Raw genomic sequence first — 8,486 nt, forward strand, 5'->3', positions numbered from 1 at the left:
TACCAGGCCCCACCTCTAACCTTGAGGGTTATAATTCAACTTGAGATTTGGTGGGGACACAGATCCAGAGCACATCAAACTGTGTGCCAAGGGATGAAGGGATAGTGATCAAATATACATTTCTTCTTATTATTATTTTTTAAAATAGAGATAGGTTCTCATTACATTGCCCAGGCTGGTCTCAAACTCCTGGGCTCAAGCAATCCACCTGCCTTGGCCTCCCAAAGTGCTAAGATTACAGGCATGAACAACCGTGGCCCACCTATTTATTTTTATTTTACGCTATGCCACACTCAAGATTACGTGAGAAAGTCCAATATGGAAATAGTTAACGGTTGCTCCTCTCTTCTTCCCAAGAAAAGTCTCAAAGCCATATTATTGCACAGGGGAATTCTACCAAATCTTTAAAATGCAGATAATTCCAGTTTCTTTTAAACTATTCTGGAGCCTAGAAAAAGAAGAAAAGCTTCCTAATTATTTTGATTCATTTTTATGAAGGGAGCATAAAATATATAACCAAGAAAGACTACAAAATTTACAAAAGTGAAGGCCCTGTGTGGTGGCTCATGCCTGTAATAACAGCACTTTGAGAGGCCAAGGTGGGAGGATCACTTGAGCCTAGGAGTTCAAGAATAGCCTAAGCAATCTAGGCAGACCTCGTCTCTACAAAAAAAAATTTTTAATTAGCAAGACATGGTGATGTGTGCCTGTAATCCCAGCTACTCGGAAGGCTGAGGCGGGATGCTCATATGTGTCCAGGAGTTGGAGGCTGCCGCGAGCTATGATCATGCCACTCCATTCCGTCCTGGACAACAGTGTGAGACTCTGTCTCAAAAAACAAAAAATACAAAGCCATAGACTAGTCTTTCTATTTATATCAATACTAAATAAATTATTAACAAGCAGAATCCAATGGCAATTTATGACCATGAAGGTTTTTCTCCTATGAATATATGGATAGCTCAATTCTAGAAAATCTAATAATATATATTACCTATTACATGATCATCTTCCTGAATGCTGAAAAGGAATCTGATAAAATTCAACAATGATCCTAGATAATAAAACAAAGAAACTTTCTGGGTTTTTTTTTTTTGAGACAGAGTCTTGCTTGTTGCCCAGGCTGGAGGGCAGTGGCATGATCTCGGCTCATTGCAACCTCTACCTCCCAGGTTCAAGCAATTCTCCTGCCTCAGCTTCCTGAGTAGCTGGGACTACAGGCACGTGCCATCATGCCAGCTAATTTTTTGTACTTTTAGGTCCAATGGGGTTTCACCGTGTTAGCCAGGATGTTCTTGATCTCCTGACCTGGTGATCCATCCACCTCGGCCTCCCAAAGTGCTAGGATTACAGGCAAGAGCCACCGCACCTGGCCAAAACAAAGAAATTGTAAATAAAGGAAGTGTTGACCATAAAGCCAAACTTCATATAATATTTAAAGAGGTTTATTCTAAGCCAATATTAATGACTGTGGCTCAGGTTACAGTTTGGTTTTACACTGTGGAGTGGGGAATGCTTGAGTGAAGGAAGACAAGGTGGGTTGTGGAAGCCAAGGTCCTTGTTTTGTAGATGAAGCCTCCAGGTAGCAGCCTTAGAGAGAAGAGATGGTAAATATCTCTGTTAATGATGTCGGACTGTCATTTAATCTCTCCTAGATCTGGGAAAGGCCTAGAAACAGAAGCAGATTCTTTATAGATGCAAATTTCCCCACAAAAGACAGGTTTGCAGGGCCATTTCAAAATGTGTTAAGAAAATATATTTTGGGGTAAAATATTTTTATTGGCTTCAGGATCTGCTAACTGTTATGTAATGTTATATCCGAGTTGGGTTGGAATTTGCTATTTTATTGCCAAAGCGCCTGTTTGGTCAGTCTTATGCTCTGTATTTTAACAGTAATGCTGGTAAGTTAAGCCCAAACACCAAAAGAAAAGAGGGTATGAGACATGTCCCACCTCCCTTCCCCTTCATAGTCTGAAATGTCGTTTTGAGACAAGTTCTTGCTCTGTTACCCAGGCTGGAGTGCAGTGGTGATATGACTCACTTCAGCCTCGAACTGTCACGATCTAGTGATCCTCCTGTCTCAGCCTCGGGAGTAGCCGGGACTCCAGGAACGGGCCACCACACCCAGCTAATTTTTAAAAGGTTTTGTAGAGATGGGGTCTTGCTATGTTGCCCAGGCTGGTCTCAAACTCCTGTCAAGCTATCCTCCCACTTTGGCCTCCCAAAGTGTTGGGATTACAGGTGTGAGCCATCCTGCCCAGACACATATCTAAATTATTTGAAAAAAAATTTGATTATGATAAAACCACAAAAATTCTATAAGATCTTAGGGTAGAATTGTTTTGTAACCTTGGAAAAACAAAAACTTTTCACTAAAAACGTGTGGAACACTTAACTATATGATAGGGTAAATTTCTTGAAGACTATAAAATACTAAATTGATTCAAGAACAGCTAGAATCTGACTAGAGCAATAATCATTAAATAACTGAAAAGGCACTGAGCACTTATGGGGGCCAGCCTGCAAGGTGCTTTCAAATAACTTTTGCTTCTACTGTCAGGACCTTAGATAGTCCCCTCTCTGAATCAGGGCTAAATCAGAGCTGACCCAGTGACCAACAGAATAAGAAAAAAAGTGACAGTGTGTGTCTTCCAACACTAGATAATTAAAAGGCATTGTGTCTTTTACCATGCTCTTTTTAATTGCTTCCTCTAGGGCAAGCTTGCTCAGCCTGCAGCTTGTGGGCCACATGTGGCCCAGAATGGCTTTGAATATGACCAACACAAATTCATAAACTTTCTAAAAATATTATGAGATTTATTTTTGTAATTTGTTTTAAAGCTCATCAGCTATCACTAGTGTTAGTGTATTTTATGTGTTACCTAAGACAATTCTTCTTCCAATGTGGCCCAGGGAAGCCAAAAGATGAGCTACCCCTGCAGTCTAGGGGAAGCCAGGCACCATGCTGTGAGGACACTCAAGCAGTACTGTGGAGAGACCCATGAAAAAAGGAACAGAGGTTTTTGGCTAATAGCCAGCACCGACCTGGCAGTCATGTTAGTGAGACATTTTGATCCTCCAGCCCCAATAAAGCTTTCTGATCACTACAGCCTCAGCCAACATCTAACTGCAACCTCATGAGAAACTTCAAGGCAGAACCACTTAACTGAGCTGCTCCCAAATTCCTGACTCACAGAATCAATGAGATAATGAATGGTTATTGTTGTTTTAGGCCACTGAGTTTTGGGATAATTTCTAACACAGCAATAGATAATACAGAAATCTACCTCTAAAAAAGGCACTAAACCAATATAGCTTTAATAAACTTCTTTTGGGTCTTCAAGAAACTGACCATATTTACACTATTTAAACTCTTCTAGGGCATAAAAAAGAAATATTTCTAATGCATTCTGTGAAATAAACATAACTCTGATATCAAAACCAGACCAGGTATAATATCCAGCAAATAATCAAATAGAGAGATAGGCAGAAACCCAGAGAGACAAACAAATAGGCAGAAACCCAGAGAGACAAACATTCAAACGTTTAAGCTATCTCAGCTATAACCATAGGTACAGATATCCTTATTAAAATATTTGTGAATTTGCTCCAGCAGTGTATCAAGATAACAAAAAATTATAATTAGAGTCTGATTAAATTAGTCACTAGAAAAAAAATTATCATCGTAATTCACTACATATCAATAAAGAAAAGTTTATAATAATCTCCATGCTAAAAAAAAAATCACTTGATAAAATTCAGCAGCAATTACATTGACCACATCTTAGTAAACTAGGGTTAGAAATAAACCTGGAAAAGAGTGAAAGCAGAAACTTTCAATAAGTCCAATGCATAATATAAATCATTCAAAGAATTCCCATTTAAATTAGAAGAAAAGCAAAGATTTCCACTAACAATACTATTATTGAAAAATTATACTTGAAATTTTACCCAATTTAATGAACTCAGAAAAAGAGAAATATTAAGAAGGAAGAAACAGAACTTATTTTGCAAGTATACAGTTGAAACTATAGAACTAAGTCTATAGGTAGAATTAATCAAAAGAGCAAAAGAGAGGACAAGGGAGTCTAATATGATGTCTCACAGGTCAATGTACAAAAATTAAAGAAATAATCAATTTGGAAATAACATACAAAAAGTCTCATTTACAACAACAGAAAAGTATAAAATACTTGGGAACAGAGATAACAATAAGCGGGTATGCTTGTATTAAGGAAACTAGAGTGGCTAGGTGCAGTGGCTAACACCTGTAATCTCAGTATTTTGGGAGGCCAAGACAGGAGGATTGCTGAAGGCTAGGAGTTTAAGACCAGCTTGGGTATTACAAATTTTTATCTCTGTAGAAAATAAAAAAAAATTTAAAAAAATTTTAAAAAGAAAACTAGAAAACTGCTTTCAAAGATATAAAATACATGAGTAAGTGAAGAGAGACATATGTTTCTGGAATGGACCAATAAACTATGCAAAGACTAAGTTTTTCAAATTAAGGTATAAATTCAACATAATTTCAAACAAAATTTTACCAATTTTTTGAAATGACAAACCAACTTGAAAGTTTATATGAAAGAGAAATTGGTTGGTAAAAGCTGCCTCCTTCTTTTTATAAATTTAAAAAAAATGGAGAAGGGAAACTTGCCCTATTAGATGATAAAACATACTATAAAGCTATAGTAATTAAAACATTGTGGTATCAGTGTAGAAGACTAATATCAACAAATAGTATCTGTGTAACAGTAAGTTCAGAATAGATTTATTTTAAAATAATAATTCTGTTTATAATACAAGAAACATTTCAAATAAGCAAAAATGAATTATTAAATAATTGGTATTGAAATCATTGGAGATTCATCCAGAAAGAAAACTATACTAACATTCTTGCCTCAAAGTATGCTATAAATGTTAAAAACAGAACTATGAAGAAAATATAGGGAATACTGTATATTCATAACCTTGGGTAAGGAAGACCAAGAAAAAGATGTGCTGGCTATTAGCCAGGAACCTCTGTTCCTAACCACATAAAAATTTAAAATTGTAATACTAAGAAAGAGATCATAAATGATTTTTTTTTTTTTTTTTGAGATAGGTTCTTGCTCTGTCACCCAGGCTGGAGTGGTATAATCACAGCTCACTGCAGCCTGGACCTCCCAGGCTCAAGCTATCCACCCACCTCAGCCTCCCGAGTAACTGGAACTACAGGCATGCACCAGTATGCCTGGCTCATTAGCATATTTTTTGTAGAGACAGGGTCTCACTGTTGCCCAGGCTGGTCTCAAACTCCTGAGTTCAAGTGATCCTCCACACATAGCCTCCCAAAATGCTAGGATTACAGGCATGAGCTACCATGCCCAGCCCTTAAATAAAATTAATAGACAAGTGACATGCTAGAAAGAAAAGAATTTGCAACACATTTTACAAATATTAATATTCCTATTATAAAAAGTTTCTACAAATCAAAAAGAAATATTTACCATCCTAGTTTGAAATATGGACAAAAGTGTGCTCATTTTGATAACACATATACTAAAATTGGAATGATACAGAGAAGATGAACATGGCCCCTGCACAAAAATGACCATAAGTGCATGAAGTATTTCATAGTTTTTCACTTATTTCTAAAATTCTAAAAAGCATAAATTGGTTAAATCTTTAAAATTGAGCCAGAGGAGATTATATATGTGTGTGTGTGTATGTATACATATGTGTGTATACATACACACACACACGCGCGCACACACACACACACACACACATATATATATATTTGAGATGGAGTCTCGCTCTGTCACCTAGGCTAGAGTGCAATGGCACGATCTCGGCTCACTGCAACCTCTGCCTCCCTGGTTCAAGTGATTCTCCTGCCTCAGCCAGCCTCTTGAGTAGCTGGGATTACAAGCACCCACCACCATATCTGGCAAATTTTTGTATTTTTAGTAGAGACAGTGTTTCACCATGTTGATCAGGTTGGCCTCAAACTCCTGACCTCACGTGATCCATGTACCTCAGTTTCCCAAAGTGCTGGGATTATAGATATGAGCCACCATGCCTGGCCTATATTTTTATATTATAAAAACATTAATAATAACAGCATACTGATGTTTAAAGGGAAAAATAAATAAAACTTAAAATGTGAAGTCATTTCCATTATCTTTTTCTCCAATTTCCCTGGAACAGTGATTTCTCTCCCATATCACCTTGACCTCCTGTTTTGAGCAGTGGAAACTCTCTTCAAACAAAAGCTTGTGCAGAATGTCTCTGTGAAATGCTGATGAGCGGCCGGACATGGTGGCTCACACCTGTAATCCCAGCACTTTGGGAGGCCGAGGTGGGTGGATCACCCGAGGTCAGGAGTTTGAGACCAGCCTGGCCAACACGGTGAAACTCTGTCTCTACTAAAAATACAAAAATTATCCAGGTATGGTGGTGCATGCCTGTAATCCTAGCTACTAAGGAGGCTGAGGCAGAAGAATCGCTTGAACCAGTGAGCCGAGATGGTGCCATTGCACTCCAGCCTGGGCAACAGAGAGACTCCATCTCAAAAAAAAAAAAAAAAAAAAAAAAAGAAAGGCTGATGAGCGAGAAGCTGATCTGGTTGAAGCAGGAAAACTTCCTACCTTACTGCCTTTTAACTCCTGCAGCTCAGCTAAACGTTTTTGCTAACCCTCACCAGAGAATTCCCTTGGTTCTTTCAACTACTGACACCTGGGCTTTCAATTTTCATTCATAGGCGAACACACAATACTCCACCATCTGTTAATGTCAAGATATTGGTATACAGTTGACCCTTGAACAACACTGGTGGTTTGAGTTGCACAGTTCCACTTAGTAGCAGATTTTCTTCCCCTCTGCCATCCCTGAGACAGCTAGGTAACCCTTTCTCATCCTCCTCCCCTCCAGGCTACTCAAGGTGAAGACAACAAGATGAAGATTTTTATGATTATTCACTTCCATTTAATGAATAGTAAATGTATTTTCTCTTCCTTATGATTTTCTTAATAATATTTTCTCTAGTTTATACGATAACAGTGCATAATCCATATAACATACAAAGTATGTGTTAACTGTGTGTGTTATTGGTAAGGCTTCTGGTCAACAGTAGGCTATCAGTAGTTAAGTTTTGGGGGACTTAAAAGTTTTGTTTGCTTTTTTATCCTTTTTTTCTTTTTTTTGAGACAGAGTCTCGCTCTGTTGCCCAGGTTGGAGTGCAGTGGCTTGATCTTGGCTCACTGCAACTTCTGTCTTCTAGGTTCAAGCAATTCTCCTGCCTCAGCCTCCCAAGTAGCTGGGATTACAGCTGTGTGTCACCACACCTAGCTAATTTTTGTATTTGTTTTTAAGTAAAGATGGGGTTTCACCATATTGGCCAAGCTGGTCTTGAACTCCTGGCCTCAAGTGATCCGCCCACCTTGGCCTCCCAAAGTACTGGGATTACAGGTGTAAGCTACCGCACCCAGCCTAAAAGTTATATTTGAATTTTTGATTGTGTAGGGGGTTGGTAAGTACACAATCCCCTAGATACTTGATTGTGTATCATGTATCACAAGTATCTACTGTAGAGTATTTTATAAGTATGAAAGCAGCAATACAGTTCGCTACTAATATCTATTGTATTTTATAGGTATCTACTGTATTTTATAGTTATCAAAGCAACAATGCAATTTATTTATTAATTTATCAAATACTTCATGTCCTCTATAAACCAGGCTGTTAAAAATACAACAGCAAACAAAACTAGCAAGATCACTACTAATAAACAAGTGAATAATCAAATTAGTAGCAACAAATACAGTAAGAAATAAATAACAGGGCCAGGTGTGGTGGCTCACGCCTGTAATCCCAGCACTTTGGGAGGCTGAGGGTAGTGGATCACCTGAGGTCAAGAGTTCAAGACCAGCCTGGCCAACATCATGAAACCCCATCTCTACTAAAAATACAAAAATTAGCTGGGCATGGTGGCGTATGCCTGTAATTCCAGCTACTCGGGAGACAGAGACAGGAGACTTGCTTGAAACCAGGAGGCGGAGGTTGCAATGAACCAAGATGGCGCCACTGCACTCTAGTGTGGCATGCCTGTAATGCCAGCACTTTGGGAAGTCAAGGTGGGAAGGTCACTTGAGCCCAGGAATTTGAGAGCAACCTGGGCAATATAATGAGACCCCGTCTCAACATTTTATTTAAAAAATTAAAAATAAAATAAATCCACCCTTTGTTCTTCAAACACAGAACAAGAGTGACAGGAGGATAGTTGGCAAGGCTCATTAGGATGAGTCACACAAACTGAAGTATTGCCCTTTGTCTTAAACTGGAAAACGGTATCTGGTCACAAGGCCAGCAATTAATGTCAATCTGCAGAAACAGGCAGACAAAAACAACAATATAACAACAAACAAAAACAGAGGCAGAGAAACTGATAATCACACCTTCCCAAATTAATGCTGTCTACATGCTCCATTTTTTTCAACCAAATT

General features: G+C 38.3%; 1 non-coding gene across 1 annotated transcript; it reads left to right on the forward strand.

Moving 5' to 3' along the window:
• Window positions 1-5,517: 5,517 nt before the first annotated feature.
• LOC116527784 lies at window positions 5,518-5,623 on the forward strand. Its single transcript, XR_004258733.1, has one exon. It is a non-coding gene; the product is annotated as a U6 spliceosomal RNA (small nuclear RNA).
• The last annotated feature ends 2,863 nt before the right edge of the window (window positions 5,624-8,486 follow it).

This window comes from Sapajus apella, unplaced genomic scaffold (assembly GCF_009761245.1).
Source record: "Sapajus apella isolate SASKATOON/1434 unplaced genomic scaffold, GSC_monkey_1.0 scaffold2, whole genome shotgun sequence".
Lineage (NCBI taxonomy): Eukaryota > Metazoa > Chordata > Mammalia > Primates > Cebidae > Sapajus > Sapajus apella.